We start from the raw sequence: 16,991 nt of genomic DNA on the forward strand, positions 1-16,991 counted from the left end.
TATTACTTTCCAAAGTTGAATTGTTCCTGACAATTACACATGAGAGTGCATATAATTGAGTTGTGCTGACTTGCTGTTTCTAAAATGATAAGATGGAGCTGGAGTTACATATGAGAGTAGAGATAATTAAGTTGTGCTCCTGACTTGATTAACAAAAGCTGCATAAGAAAGGGACAAAATACCAAAAAGCTGAAAATTTGAAGAAAGGTGGATGTAGGGAACTACACAACTTGATTAAAGGTTACGAAGGGAAAAGGCGCATTGATTGAGCAGGAGAAAACAATAACGGGCCGAGGCAAGGATATAGTGCTCAGTTAGTAAAGAGATATGTGGGAAGTGGAGCAGCGGGATGCAAATGGAATTTTTGTGACTCACTGAAGGTGAGCAAAACTTCAGAAAAGAAATTGCAACAGAAATAGAGCCTCATCACCAAGAGAGCATAGGGATTTTAAGTTTTTTGTAGCCTGCACCGGAGACAGTAGAGTTAAGTTTCTACATCTCAGTGTACAGTTTAACTATATCAGGTTATTTACTACGAAGTAAATATTTGCTTTTGCCATTGTTGATCATGTCCTTCTCTCTGTGCTTGGAAGCATAAACTTACTTAGCGATCCTTTTCTGTTAGGCTAAACTTACATCCTTCTGCTAATAGTTTAGTGATCTAATGATTATAATGATTATTCAAAAGGGGCATTGCATGTTCCTAGATGCATAGCCTTTCTTATATATGTTTTCATAACACTGGATTTTTTTAGGGATAACGCTGGGATTTTAGTTTTTTTGTTGAATTCTGAAACTGAAATCCGAATAAACCATATCTTGAAAGGCCAGCATAATGGCACTTCAAATAAATGCTAATCTACACTCACACTGCAGGATGGTGCCCGTTCTTTTGGTGATTTGGTCAAAGCTACTACTACTATAAGAACATGTAGGTTCATATCGGGCACCCATACAATCCTGCTAAGAATTTTGACTCACTTTGATATATTAGCAACAACATCGTTTAAAATCCAAATGAATGGCATACTCCCTGTTAATTCAAATGCAGATACAAACTTTAAGCTTTTCTAAATAAGGAAATATATTTACAGTCCAAGTGTAGTAATCTGGGAGTTTGAAATCATTTCCCCTTTTTAAAAAGCCAGGGACATGGAAGTTAATATTCACATACATGGCAGGGAAGGATTGATCTCTCTGCTTAGCAATGAATTTGTAGCACCCGATGAAAACAAATATTGTGCAGACCCTATGGCGTCACTGTGTTAGTAGGCCGTATTGGCGTTGCAATCTCCTCTTGGACTAACTAATGCATAGGTTATAAAGCACATCAAACCTTTTGTAGACCAACAAATCCAACATGCTATGTAGATCTTGTGTGTACGGATTAATCTGATTGATGACTGATGGAAAGCTTCAGGACTTGTATTCCCCCCTCACCCCATATTTGTAGTTTCCTATGATTCACTTTCAAATATGGATATTCTCCTATATATTAACTACTGCATTGGAGGAAATTAAATCACTTGCAATCTACAATTAAAGAATAATTAAGTGGGACCTTGAGAAACAATAGTTTGCCATGGTCTGCAATGGGGCAGAGCCAAAGAGTTTGACCAGAATAAAAGTCTGGACAACAAAATTCAATGGAGAGAGATATCCATCTGTTACCCACAAATGATTATTTTTTTGTTAGTGCCTCTTCTTCTTTCTTGCCCATTATTTAGTTATAACGTGACAAAATAAACATGTTGATTATACCCGACTTGCACTGAACATGAAATTTTTGTTTATGCACAAACATGCGAGTTGTGTAGTACTGTAGGTTGACACTGCATCGAAACATAACACACAATTACATGTGCGTGTATAAGGAGAAACTATACCTGCAGCACACATCCATCTATCTCGGTTTATGGGAGAACTGGCAAATTTATGGTAATGAAGCATGTAGCTGAGGTGTGAGACAAATCTTCCGTAGAGTGTTAATGTTGTTAGTAGTAATTAACTTGTCTCCTAGGAGCTAACTGCAGCAACTTACCTTGACTGTTAGATACAGTATAGCATTATTCATCTTCATCCATGATTGATTCTTCTGTTTGCTGCAATTCTTTGACAATTCTTAGCATCACACAACCAAAGGTGAGAAGCAAAAATTTGAAGCACGGAACAAAAAATTCACAAACCAATGCATTTAGTAACCATCGTGGTTCTTACAGGTCCTTTGCAATCCAAATTCCAGTTCTATGACTTGCAAGGAAGGATGAAGTCCATGTCATGAAAATTTTAATATGTGGTCGCTGCCTCCTCCAGCCATGGATTTCAAAGGTACGCAGATTCACCCACAACATGCATATGGGAGAACTTGCAGATCTGAAGGAATCAAGCATCTAGCTAAGGTGCTTGTAGCCACGATCAGTGCTCCATCGAGCAATTTCTTAGGGCTGCACAGATGCAACAACCTGGTAGATAGGATCATCCTCTATCAAAAATAGCCAAAGGAAGATGTTAGCATCACTGGTGGAAAAAAGGCCTTTGGTCGCGGTTCGCAACTGCCATTAGTCGCGGTTGCGCAACCGCGACCAAATAAGCGCGACTAAAGCCCCCCACCTTTAGTCGCGGCTGCTTAAGAACCGCGACTAACTGCCCGTCCACGTGGGCGCCAGGCGGCCGTCGGGGCGGAGGACCTTTAGTCGCGGTTCTTCTGGCCAACCGCGACTAAAGGCCACCACAGGTTTAGGGTTTTAGCCCCCCCCCCCCAAACCTGTTTTCTGTTTAATTTGTATTGTTTTATTTCTTTTGTGCTTTATTTTAATTTTGAAGGAGTTTCATATATTCTACGGTACTACATACATGCATATGAATGTACAATTTCAAATAAATTTGAAATTAGAACCAAAAAGAATTCAAGAGGAATATACAATATATATTCAATATCATCGGATGACCATATACAATTTTGAACAAGTTTCCATACATGATTTAATGCATATAAAGTTCTACGTCCTCGTAATAGTGTTCTCCTTTAGGATGGAGGACTTCCCTGCTGAACCATCCAGCTAGTTCCTCTTGAAGTGGTCGGAAGCGAGCTTCTGGACTAAGCATCCACCGGAGGTTATTCCTCTGAGCATTGGTATCACTCGGAACCCGCTCAGAGGTGTATCTCCGGATCATCTCACAGACATAGTATCCACATAGATTGGTCTCCGGTGGCTGAATATCGCCAGCATTCTTAGCCTTTAACATTTTGAATTCTAGCTCTTTTTTGAATTCACCGACCTTTGTATCTACGAACCGTCTCCAAACCCTACGAGGCAAAGAAAATTAAATGAACAAGAGAGTTATTAATTAGTTACTTGATATTAGGAAATGAACGAAATAGGCCGATCGATATAGAGCGCAAATGAATGAAAATAATTACTTCTGCAGCATTCTTCTCATGCCGCCCCAAAGCTTTGGATCCATATTCACAGAGTCGTGGACGAGACATTCTGAGGTGTTAACTTTAATTACTAGCAGAATCCAGTGGAACCTGCGGACACGATACATGCACAGTACGTCATGCATAACTCATCGATTAGCCGGCCACATACCATGCATGGAGTAAACAAAAGAGAATGTGCTCAAGACAGAAACACTCACTCAAAATGGTAAGGAAATAGAATATCACTTTTGAGTTCCTGCTTTGTAAGAAAGTGCCACAGGTCTGCCTCCACGTCGGCGGGGTGACGCTCCAACACATGTCCATTAACGATGTGTGGGTCAATGAACCCAACATCATGGATGTTCCTTACTCTACATTCCTTAATCTTCATTCTGCATGTATAATAGCGGACACAACAATATAGTTAGGACATATATATAGTGCAGGCAATATGAACGAGATGGGGTAGAAATTAATAAATCACTTACAGAACGTAGCAACTGATGATAGATTTATCGAGCTCGCGCAGATTGAAAAGCTGGAACAATTCACTCAGTTCAATTTGTACATAGTAATGTTTGAAGTGATGCTCATGTCTAACTTCCGCATAAATATATTCTTTGGCGTTTTTATTTTTTATGTAACCCTTGTACCATTTTAGCAGACCTTTCATTTGTGGAGGTAGATCCTTTTCCTGCGCAGGCTCGACGAGAGGCCCATTCTTGACATATGTAATTACTACCTCCTTCACTGGCGCCTCATCAAGGCCTAACAGTTCACGAAGAGTAATACCTAAGTTGGCCGCTTGTTCTCTGGCACTCGTTACAGTCAATCCCTGTGCTGCCGCAGCTTGTATGATCTCGGGGGCATCCGGACAGAAGGCTTCCACTATAAGCGGGGCAATCGATTGTTTACTTTGTTCCCCGAGCTGGGCAACTTGTTTTCCGCTTTTTTTACTTTCGGCCTTCTCCCGCTCTTTGTTCTCCTTGAACATGAGTGCCTGCCTGCGAAGTTCACGTGCATAGTCGTTAGGCAGATTCTTCGCGGCTTGGGACGGTGTGCTCAAAAATGACTTAGCCCACTTCTTTTGCTCATCAGAAAATACTGGCTTGGGCTCGGGCTCTCTTTTCTTCTTGCAGTCCGCCTTCCATTTCTCCAAATCAGCAGCCGCGCCCGCGTCGACTTCCTCGGCACTACGTTCCCAAGGCCTTGTGGGGAGAGGCTTCAGTGATGGCTCCGGTACCTTTGTGGTCTTAGGTACATAAGGGTCCGGGTTAATAATCCAGGACTGCTTCTGCTTCTTTGCCGGAGGTGGATTGGGGGGCGGCGTCTGATCACCCGCCGGACGAGGACTGGGGGGCGGCGGCTGATCACCCGCCGGACGTTGTGGACTGGGGGGCGGCGTCGGCTGACGTGACGGAGGTGTAGGTGAACCGCCACCACCACCACCACCACCACCGCCGCCACCGCCACCACCACCACCGTAGGGGGGTGGACTTGTTGTCCTTGGCGCCTCGCCTGGAAACTTGATAAACTTCTTTTGCCATAGAATGAAATGGCGCTTGACATCTCCAAGTCTTTTCTCCCCTTCAGGTGTAGCAATGTCAATCTCCAGGTCCTCAAACCCTTGGACTATGTCCTCCACCGTGACACGAGCATAGCCATCTTGAATGGGGTTGTTGTGGTGGAGTGCTCCAGGTAAACATGGTAAAGCACTACCGATGGCTACCTTCATGGACATGTTCCCGATAGGATAATACAGATGACATTCTTTCATCTCCTTTATATCGTCCACGGGGTAGCGAGGAGGCTCCGGTGAAGTAATTTCGACCACCAGAGGCTCCGGTGCAGTAATTTCGACCACCAGAGGCTCCGGTGCAGTAATTTCGATCGTCGGTGCATCTGCACCAGCCGGTGGGGCCTCCGTGGAAGCCACGCTGCTTCTCCGCTGCTGGCTTCCGAGATCCACTGGATGATCTTCATGCTGCACCCGAGCTGCATCTCTTTCGGCTACTAGTACACTCATGGTTTTCTTCATCACATCCATTTCCGATGCCAACCGCGCCACAACATCTGCTTCCCGATCCATCTTTCTCTTACGGCTTCTGTAACCGTACGGGTCATCGTTCTGGGGAAACCCTATTTTCCACGGAATGTGCCCCATGCCTCGTACACGTCCTCCGTGTTTAGGATTCCCGAGGGCTTTTGTCAGCGCGTCGTTCTCTCTGTTGAACTTGATCTTCCCCTGTTGAGCATCCCTCATTGCGTTAATAAGGGCTTGGGTGGGTTTAATTAATTTGCCCCGGTAAACACACTCCCCTGTCTCCGGGTTCAGCGTTCCCCCATGCCCGTACCACCAGCTTTTGGCCCTTGGGTCCCATCCCTCCGTACCTGGACGGATTCCTCGCGCCCTCAGCTCGTTCTCCATCTTCTCCAACCTAGGAACCCAAATGCGATACCCTCATGGCCCCATAACATGATTGTACTCCTTCTTAGCCGCATTTTCCTTATTTTTTTTCGATATTTGAATGAACTGCTCCGATTTCTTTTGCTTCACAAATTCTGGCCAATCATGTTTTAGTTTCTCATATTGTCCTTTGAAATCCGGAGTCTTGTTCTGCTTGACAAAGTCATGGGCTAGATTTTGCTTGAATTTCCGGAATGTGTCGGCCATCTTATGAAGAGCGAACTGTTTGACTAGCCTCCTCCTCTCCTTGTTTTCCTCAATCTTGTTACCCTCCTCATCGAATTTGTTGTATTCCGGAGGTAGAACGAAATGTTCCATAAGCTTCTTGAAGCAATCTTTTTTTGTTCTCTTATCGACAAAAGTGAAACCATCAATTCGTGCCTTCTTTGGCTCATTCCACTCCTGGACGGTGATCGAGACGTTGTCTCTAACAATGGCTCCGCATTGGCTGACAAACTTGGTGGCGTTCTTGCGGGGCTCCAGCGGCCTGCCGGTTGCACTGTCGACAACCTCGATGGTGCATGTTTCTCCTTGTTTCATCATCTTGGTTGCGCCACGCTTTGACGACGTACTCGATTGTTTCGACGATCCGGCCGAGGGCTAAAATAAGAAAGAGTCGCGCGCGTTAGTACACACATATTTATTCAAATCAGTTAGTTTGTATCACCAGAGGCTCAATGTATATATATACCTCGGCGCCGGAGGTGGTTGCTACTTCCATTTGAAGATCGTCGTTTATCGACGTTTGTTCGGCATCATCTTGCTGACGGCGCCCTTCATCTTCACCGTCAAGGTTCAGATAAGAAGAGATATCATCTTCTTCTTCTCCGGTCGGCACATATTGAATATCGCCGTTTATGATGCCGAACATATGTGCTTCACCGTCCGGATCATAGTTGTCCATAATCGGGTCAGCTCTATCGTCCGCCATTATGTCAGTCCTGAAAACATGTAGTAAAAACAAATTAATTAAGTGAAGAAGGGGGGCGGTGGCGGTGGCGGTGGCGAAAGGGCGGTGGCAAAAGGAGGGGCGAGGAAGGGGTGGGAGAGGGTGTCGCGGTAGAGCGCGAGACGGGTGCTCCGTAGTCGAACTTGGGGTCGCCGGCAGTCTCGGGGTCTACGGAAAGAAGTAACGGAGGGGGAACACAATAAATAACAGAGCAATCAAAGCATCACAAAGCGTAACCTGGCAATACGCGGTGCTAGGTGTGCCCTAACGCGGCAGTAGGTCGTACCGGCGAAAGGGGGAAACATCCGGGAAAGTATCCCCGGTGATTCGCGTTTTCGGACAGATGAACCGGAGGGGAAAGTTACGTGTTTGCTATGCTAGGGATGTGTGGCGGACGAACGGGCTGCGTATCCGGATCCGCCTCATCGTTCTGAGCAACTTTCATGTACAAAGTATTTTCATCCGAGTTACGGATTATTTTATATTAATTTTTAAAGTTTTATATCATTTTTAGAATTAACAGAATTAATTAAATTGTCTGTTAACTAATTAACCAAGTTAATTAGATTAATTAACAGATTAGTTATATTAGTTATTTAATTAGGTTTACTAAACACAATTAATTAAGTTAATTAATTTAATTAACTGATTAATTAATTAATATATTTATTTATTTATTTATTCATTAAATGTTTTCTCAACCAACTGCCGAAAGTCTCCATGTGGGCCTTCCTAATCCAGGATTCAGGCTTCCCCGGGTTGTCCGAGCGTAAAATATTCTTGTGTTTCTCAAAGTACGGAGCCACCAAGCTGGAATTGGTCAGTACAGTGTGGTGTGCTTCAGTCAGAGAATGGCCGTCCATACATATCGTTGATTTCCTTCCGATCGTGCCTTTTCCACTTAGTCTCCCCTCGTGCCGCGATCGAGGAAGACCAATCGGCTTAAGGTCAGGAACAAAGTCAACACAAAACGCAATTACCTCCTCATTTCCATAGCCCTTGGCGATGCTTCCTTCTGGCCTAGCACGGTTACGAACATATTTCTTTAATACTCCCATGAACCTCTCGAAGGGGAACATATTGTGTAGAAATACAGGACCGAGAACGAAAATCTCTTCGACTAGGTGAACCAGGAGGTGCGTCATAATATTGAAGAAGGATGGCGGGAACACCAACTCGAAACTGACAAGACATTGGATCACATCGTTCTGTAACCGTGGTAGAACTTCTGGATTGATTACCTTCTGAGAGATTGCATTGAGGAATGCACATAGCTTCACAATGGCTACTCGAACATTTTCCGGCAGGAGCCCCCTCAAAGCAATCGGAAGCAATTGCGTCATAATCACGTGGCAGTCGTGAGACTTCAGGTTTTGGAACTTTTTCTCCGCCATGTTTATTATTCCCTTTATATTGGACGAGAATCCAGACGGGACCTTCATACTGCTCAGGCATTCAAAAAAGATGACCTTCTCTTCTTTGGTCAGAGCGTAGCTGGCACGACCTTGAAACCATTCCGGATGCCGGTCATCAGGGTCTTTCAAACGTTGCTGGTCTTGCCGTGCTTCCTTTGTATCATTTGTCTTCCCATACACGCCCAAGAAGCTTAGGAGGTTCACGCAAATATTCTTCGTAACGTGCATCACGTCGATTGCAGAGCGGACATCTAGGACTTTCCAATATTCTAGCTCCCAGAATATAGATTTCTTCTTCCACATGGCTGCGTGCCCGTCAGCTCCCTTCGGAACTGATTGTCTGCCAGGACCCTTTCCAAAGATGACTTTCAAATCCTTGACCATATCAAATACCTCAGCACGAGTGCGTTCCGCAGGCTTCGGCCGGTGATCTGCCTTGCCGTTGTAATGCTTGCCCTTCTTTCTTACTGGATGAATTTTCGGAAGAAATCGACGATGCCCAAGGTACACGTTCTTCTTACAATTTGGCAAATGTACACTTTCAGTCTCATGTAAGCAGTGCGTGCATGCATTGTATCCCTTATTTGACAGTCCCGAAAGGTTACTAAGAGCAGGCCAATCGTTGATGGTTACGAAAAGCAACGCTCGTAGGTCAAATTCCTCTTGTTTGTGCTCATCCCACACACGGACACCACCCCACAGCTGTAAAAGTTCATCAACTAATGGCCTTAGGTACACATCGATGTCGTTGCCGGGTTGCTTCGGACCTTGGATGAGCACTGGCATCATAATGAACTTCCGCTTCATGCACAACCAAGGAGGAAGGTTGTAGATGCATAGAGTCACGGGCCAGGTGCTATGGCTGGAGCTCTGCTCGCCAAAAGGATTCATGCCATCCGTACTTAGAGCAAATCTTATGTTCCTTGCTTCAGCTGCAAAATCTTTGAACCATCTGTCGATCTTTCTCCATTGCGTTCCATCTGCGGTGTGTCTCAACTCCCCGTCCGACTTACGGTCCTCTTTGTGCCATCGCAACAACTTGGCATGCTCTTTGTTCCTGAACAGACGTTTCAACCGTGGTATTATAGGAGCATACCACATCACCTTGGCGGGAACCCTCTTCCTGGGTTTCTGGCCCTCAACATCGTCACCAGGGTCATCGCCTCTGATCTTATAACGCAATGCAGTGCATACCGGGCATTCATTCAAATTCTCGTATTCACCGCGGTAGAGGATGCAGTCGTTGATGCATGCATGTATCTTCAGAACCTCTAAACCTAGAGGGCAGACAACCTTCTTTGCTTCGTACGTACTGGCGGGCAACTCGTTATCCTTTGGAAACATATTCTTCAACATTTTCAGCAAGTTTTCAAATGCCGAGTCAGCTACACCTACCTCTGCCTTCCATTTCAGCAAATCCAGTGTGCAGCCCAGCTTTTTCAGACCATCATCGCATCCGGGGTACAGCGCCTTTCTGTGATCCTCTAACATGCGATCCAAATTCTCCCTCTCCTTTTCAGTTTTGCAGCGTCTCCGTGCATCAGCAATGGTCCGACCAAGATCATCAACGGGATCATCACGTGCCTCTTCTTCACCTTCCCCTTCACCTTCAGCATCCTCCATGAAAGTATCATCGAAATGAGCAAGATAGCTTTCATCGATGAAATCATCCCCTTCTTCATCTTCTTCCATTATAACCCCTCTTTCTCCATGCTTGGTCCAACAATTATAGCTTGGCATGAAACCGTGCCGAAGCAGATGCATGTGAACATCTCTTGAGGAAGAGTAACCCTTCTGATTCTTACAGATAACACATGGACAGATAACAAAACCCCCCTGCTTGTTCGCATTAGCCACTACGAGGAAATCTTTCAAACCCGTAGTGAACTCGCCGGAGAGTCGGTTACCGTACATCCATTGCCGATTCATCTGCATTATTATAATATAAAATATATAATTAACCATCATGCATTTGTTAAACTAACTAGCTACAAACAATATAAATTAAACAATGAACTGCACACATGCATATTTTATCAATGACACATCAAAGGTTCATCTAGTTGCTAACCGCGATCGAGGAGTGTGGCTCCAACACTTCATGTCATGTTTGTTTCATGCTCTTGGGGCATTTCATCAAACACCTTATGTGCATAAGAGGAACCAAAAGCAAACCTACACCCACTTGTGAAGAGAATGGCTCCAAATGGCTAAGTGTTGGCTGCTGGATGGGTATATATAGGGGAGGGGCTTTAGTTGCGGTTGGCCTGGCAAACCGTGACTAAAGGTGCCCGAAGGCCTTTAGTCACGGTTGTCCTGGCCAACTGCGACTAAAGACCCTCACGTGCGCCAGCTGGCCACCGAGCGCCCTGGGCCCAGGCCTTTGGTCGCGGTTCACCTCCAGAACCGCGACTAAAGGTCCCATTAGTCGCGGTTCCTACAGCTTCGCGACTTATGGGGCTGGACGGAAGCCTGTTTTTCCACCAGTGCATCAGAGATCCCATATAGGCCAGGATAATGTCAAAATATCTTGGCATGGGCACGTGGCTCATAGCCTGAACTTGAGACCGTTTACTCCATGCTCGTGGTGGAGGCCTAGTCTCGACGGGGGCATGGCAGTGGCGTGCGTTAGGATTGGATTCCGTCGAAGACCTATGATTGATTTTCTAGCTGAGGCTGCGTGCGTGAGGGCTGGAGAGTCAGTTGTAGCCATGGGATTCTGGCGGCGGCAGCATGCGTGAGGGCAGGGGAGTCTGTAGCCCTATTATGTTTTTCTTCTTTCAACGATGGACTCAGGTAATGGGAAAACTAATCTATGGCATGGCCCTGTATATTTTGTCTTCTTTTCACGATGGAGTCAAGGTTTTTAAAAAAATTATGGCATTGCTGAATCGTAGAGGCAGGTGAAAGCTATTTTGACGCAGCATATGCTTTAGTAGGAGTTATCTCTACCTCTCTATCTCTACCTAATCTCTACCTAATAATAAAGCAAATTGGGTTTCTGCTTGTCCGTCATTAGCATTTTTGCTAAAAAGCCCCTCCCTTTTTTAGTATTTAACCCGCAGTACAATTTAAAGTCTGTTTCTTCCTGAGATAATGATTCATTTTTTGCAAAAAGGACCCCGGCACCACCACCACAGCCCCACCTTATCCACTGCCGGCCTTCACAAACGGGCAGCGGCGCGCTTGCCGCGGCGTCCGCTCCGCCCGAGCCCAGTAATGGGGCGAGGCGTCGCGGCGGCGTTCCTGCACGCCTTGTCGGCCTTGGAGCTAGCCTTGGCGGGGGCGGGCCGAGGCGTCGCGGCGGAGGACGATAAGCAGACGGGCACGCGCCGCCGGCGCGCTTGCCGTGGGCGTCCGCTTCGCCCGAGCCCAGGAGTGGGGCGAGGGGTCGCGCCAGCGTTCCTACATGCCTTGTCGCCCTTGAAGCTGGCCTTGGCGGGCCGAGGCATCGCGGCGGAGGATGACAAGGCGGCCGGCGTGCTCTGTTGGGGCGACACGTCGCGGCGCTCCGGCTCCAGCAGATGACGGCAGAGAGCCAGGTGTGGCTTTATGTCGCCAACAACCACGAGGTCATCGGCGCCGGCCACCGTGCCAGGCTGGACCAGCTGCTGCAGCCCCCCTGCGTCGTCGTCGTCGCCGTGGCACAAGAAGCGCGAGTTCCCCCTCGCTATCGGAGGCTGGGTGTCGTTCTCTAGTGCAGATTGTCTAATTGAGTTTTTGAAAGCGTCGTCCACGTCTGCACTTCATGGGTCCATACACTGGGAACTCACGCCTGAGAACTTCCTGCTCACCAGATTGGTTTCAGTTTCTCTGTCTCCATCGAAGAAGGTCAGCACTTTGCCTCGAACAGTTTCATGATTACACTCATGACAAGATTTACAGTACAGTAGTCTCATGCGTTGAGCTCATAATACTGCAGTACGGACATACATTTTCCAAGCATAAATTAATGCAGAAGTTATTGCAACAGGAGGGCCTCTAATTGTAATTCATATACACATTTCAGCTCAGTAACCATATAACGCATCTTGCCCGAGTTTGATACTTCCGACTATTTCCATGTCTTTCGGGTCAAAGTTAAGTTAGCTCTATATACGAGCAGGCATTTTATTCTTTGGGAGCAAGCAAGAATCAATATATTCTCTCGCAATATTATCTCCTCCTTCCCCTTGTCTTCCTAATCCCCTGCAGATGGCATGACTAGGTAGGTTCATAACAGTTGTTGTAACTATCCGTCCGGTCATGAATCAACAATTACAATTGTTTTGACTTCTACGATCAGTTCAGCTGCCTATGTTGTACTGCCGCTGCCATTTAAAGATTTAAGTTGTCAGGTGGATATAGGTTCCATTAGATTGAAAGTAATGAAATTTTATTTGCCAACCTGGCTGCACTTTGTGATGCTTTATTTATGTATATACTTGAAGTTCAAATGTGATGTATGCTTTACTCCTTATTTGATACTTGCATTTGTTGCAAGCACCTTGCTGTTCTGAGTAATGGTTGATATCTTACATTTAGCCGAGAAGCTGAAAACTTACGAGTTGGAAAACCTTCTAGATATTCCTAAAAAGACCTTGAAGATATCTTCTACTAGAATGGACGAGCTGATTGACTGGCGATGGAGATGCAGCAGTGACCTGCAATTCTTTCTGCTGTGGATGGTTCATTTTGAAATCTTTTTTATATCTGACAAGACACAAGAAAACAACAATCTATCCTGTTATATTTACCACTATCATCTACAGTGAGTGCTAAGTTGCCCATAAATTTTAGTGGACTTCTGTTCAGAGTGATCTGAAAAATAGATAGCAAAAAAGATTAGTGGGTATTACATTTAGATTAGTTACATTTGGGCAAATAAATGAGTAGAAGTCAATTTTGTTTGCTTCATGTTTCACTTCTTTGATCTCTTCATCATTCTCATTTTGTTTCATTGCTTACCATTTGTTCGCATTTTTTTCTAGCAGTGGCAAGCATGGTTAGGGCGAGCAACGAGGGTTCCTGTAGTGCATAACCATTTCAAGTCGCCCAAGTTCTAAAGAGAGATCAGAAGTGCCAGCTACTGAAGCAAAAAAAAAGGACCTGATACACATTGTAATCATGGACTGCTGATATACCTGATGCATTTCTTTATGATGGTCGATTTCCTTTCACCGGATCTTACATGTTTAATTATGTGTGCTTGGAACCAAAAACTGATTGAGATCTTCAGTTCTTACTTGCAGATGTTCTGTTATTCAGAGTAATTCAGTTTCCAGTCTCTGTGTATTAATCAAATTATGGGTTATTTTCAACCATATAGGCTTTTATTATATGTTCAATTATGCTTCCATGGGTTTTGCATATGTATTAACAAAACAACCAGACTGCTATTCTGTATATACTTGGATCAAAGGGTGTACAATTAATTTGCTCTTACGAAAGGAATGAGTAGGCAGATAGCAGAATGGGAGGACAGTCATGACAAGCGAAGGAACACATAAATAGTAATCCCACAATTTTTACAACTGCATTCCACTTTAATCCTTGGGGTACTTTGGATTTTAAGTGGGAATCATTGGTTCTTTTCTTCTTAATATTTTACTTCTTATAATTACAAATACCAATTTTAGAGAATTGAGCTCGTACTTAAAATTCAATTGAGTATGAAGCCACTGCCCATTGTGTGGAAGGAACAATTATAACATTGTACTCTAACAAATCACACATATAGAGAAATGTTATTTTCGAGTCTCCTTAACCTAATGATCTTTTTTTAGATATATGAAACTTGCATTTGTTTTCTTAATTCTTCTGGAATGCAGGTGATATTCCTAATGGTTGCTGCTGACGCTAAAAAATTTACTCCTGAAGCACTAGAAGTGCCCTCTCTATGGCGCATCACTCACTGGATCCAGATGGGCAACATTCCGCTTAAAGATTAAAGAGTACCGTTTTTGCATGCTATCATTGCTTATCCAAGAGTAATCTACCATGTGCCTAATATATATACATGATTGTTGCACCATCACAAGATTTCCATTATATACATGGGCATAACTTTCTTTACTGTGAATTAATCGACACGATGCTTCTGTTTTAAGGAATGGCAATGCTAAATTCTACAGTGGTACTCTCTACTCTGTCGAATGTTTACAAACACCACAAAGCTAGAGATCTATTGTGGAAACCTTTCTTTCTTTTGTTTGTTATAACTTCTTAGTGTAAAAATAAATATAGCTTGTCCATTACGAAACAAATATGTAAAATTTATTACTTTTCAAAGTTGAATTGTTCCTGACAATTACACATGAGAGTGCATATAATTGAGTTGTGCTGACTTGCTGTTTCTAAAATGATAAGCTGGAGCTGGAGTTACATATGAGAGTAGAGATAATTAAGTTGTGCTCCTGACTTGATTAACAAAAGCTGCAGAAGAAAGGGACAAAATACCAAAAAGCTGAAAATTTGAAGAAAGGTGGAAGTAGGGAACTACACAACTTGATTCAAGGTTACGAAGGGACAAAGGGCATTGATTGAGCAGGAGAAAACAATAATGGGCCGAGGCAAGGATATAGTGCTCAGTTAGTAAAGAGATATGTGGGAAGTGGAGCAGCGGGATGCAAATGGAATTTTTGTGACTCACTGAAGGTGAGCAAAACTTCAGAAAAGAAATTGCAACAGAAGTAGAGCCTCATCACCAAGAGAACATAGGGATTTTAAGTTTTTTGTAGCCTGCACCGGAGACTGTAGAGTTAAGTTTCTACATCTCAGTGTACAGTTTAACTATATCAGGTTATTTACTATGTAGTAAATATTTGCTTTTGCCATTGCTGATCATGTCCTTCTCTTTGTGCTTGGAAGCATAAACTTACTTAGTGATCCTTTTCTGTTAGGCTAAACTTACATCCTTCTGCTAATAGTTTAGTGATCTAATGATTGTAATGATTATTCAAAAGGGACGTTGCATGTTCCTAGATGCATAGCCTTTCTTATATATGTTTTCGTAACACTGGATTTTTTTAGGGATAACACTGGAATTTTAGTTTTTTTGTTGAATTCTAAAAATGAAATCCGAATAAACCATATCTTGAAAGGCCAGCATAATGGCACTTCAAATAAATGCTAATCTACACTCACACTGCAGGCTGGTACCTGTTCTTTTGGTGATTTGGTCAAAGCTACTACTATGCAAAGATATTTTGCATGCTATAAGAACCAAGTTATGGCTTTTGTGTTCCGAGATAATAACTAAAAAAAATAGGGAATAATTATTTATAATACGGTTTACTGAAGATGCATTAAATCTAGGTCTTTTGGCATGCTAACCATTTTTTGCAATCCTAAATATTGTTTCACAAAACCCGTCATTTTCTTCATCATCGATAAAAGCATCGACCCTTGTGTCGCGACCGAATTTTTTGACCCGGTGAACGACTAATTCATTCCAACTGATGTTTGCTCCATAGGAGAGCGGGGCATTGTGGGCATTAATTGTGGGGGAATTTGAGGATTTGCCACACCTTTCCTTGCACTTTGAGGATTTGCCCTTCTTTCTTTTGACACTGATGATTTGCCACTACTTTGTCAAAAACTTGAGGATTTGCCCTTTCTAACCGATTTGAGATTACACTATAGATTGAATGACCAAAATGCCACTCTTGCCAAAACCAATCCAAATTAGATGCTTACGTTTTCTCCTCTGTTCGTCCCGCAGCCGACGGCTCGCCATGCCTCATCCACCTGCCGCCCTGTGTTGTGCTGCTGGTGCTCCTCCTCCCCCCACGCTCCGGTAGCGTCGTCGAGCTGCTGCTGCTCCTGTGCGTTTGCCGGATGTGGTGCGTGGAGGGTGCCGTCGACAGTCCGAGCCCGAGGACGGTGGTGTCTGTCCATGGTGAGCTCGGCGAGGGCGCGCCAGACAGGAGGCAAGCTCGGACTACAGCGTTTTTCTCTGTGTATGCAGCAGTAGGAGCAGCAACAGCCGGGTGCCCAGGTGCTGGAGCACGCACGCACACAACACACGCACAGATCACGCACTCACGCCCAGGTGCCAGAGCATGAGCGCACACAATGTACGTACAGCACTAACACACACACAAAGCACGCCCAGCACACGCACGCCTAGCACACATCGCGCACGGCCAGGTGCTAGAGAATGCGCGCACACAGAGCACTCACGCCCAGGCACACATCAGCTGGTCGTCCGCCTCGAGGCGCCGCCATCCGTCCGGCTCGAGCGCGACATGCTTTTCAAGGATGCCGTCCAGTGGTCGCCGCTGTCCACGGCGGACCGCGAGCTCGACGGCGATGAGGCCTGGCTGCCAGCTTGAGTCATTGCAGTGGATACGTGCGTCACCGGCAGCCGTTTCTTGCCCCTTGCGACGCGTACGGCCGATGCTGCTGCCGGCTGGCCTCCCGCCTCGAAGACGAGAGCGTCCCTTGCCACGTCGGTCATGCTGCTCGCCGAGGCCGTGCGCGTGGCCACCGCAGCCTCGCGCGGCACCGTCCCGAGCGGCGGTACAGGATGGTTCTGCGCCAAGAGATAGCGAGCGAGGAGCAGATATGGCAGGGGGAGGCGGCAGCCTGACAGAGGTCAGCAGCGGTTGGGGATAGCCGGCGGGAAGCGTCCCGGCTAAGGGAACGTGGAGTCAAAGAAAGGGCAGCGGGGAGAAGAGAGGCGAAGGGAAGCTCGCGGCGCCGCCGCGGCGTTCATGTCAATACTGCAATACGTGAGACCGTCAGAAAAATGGG

At 45.2% G+C, this 16,991-nt stretch overlaps 1 long non-coding RNA gene across 1 annotated transcript in view; it reads left to right on the plus strand.

Annotated features, from left to right (window-relative positions):
• The window catches only part of LOC119322274, a 28,107-nt gene extending 13,037 nt beyond the window's left edge, over nucleotides 1–15,070 (plus strand). The window contains exon 5 of the long non-coding RNA XR_005155494.1: nucleotides 14,066–15,070. This is a non-coding gene — a long non-coding RNA (uncharacterized LOC119322274). The remainder of the gene's footprint in view (nucleotides 1–14,065) is intronic.
• Nucleotides 15,071–16,991: the final 1,921 nt, after the last annotated feature.

This window comes from Triticum dicoccoides, chromosome 1B (assembly GCF_002162155.2).
Source record: "Triticum dicoccoides isolate Atlit2015 ecotype Zavitan chromosome 1B, WEW_v2.0, whole genome shotgun sequence".
Classification (NCBI taxonomy): Eukaryota; Viridiplantae; Streptophyta; class Magnoliopsida; order Poales; family Poaceae; genus Triticum; species Triticum dicoccoides.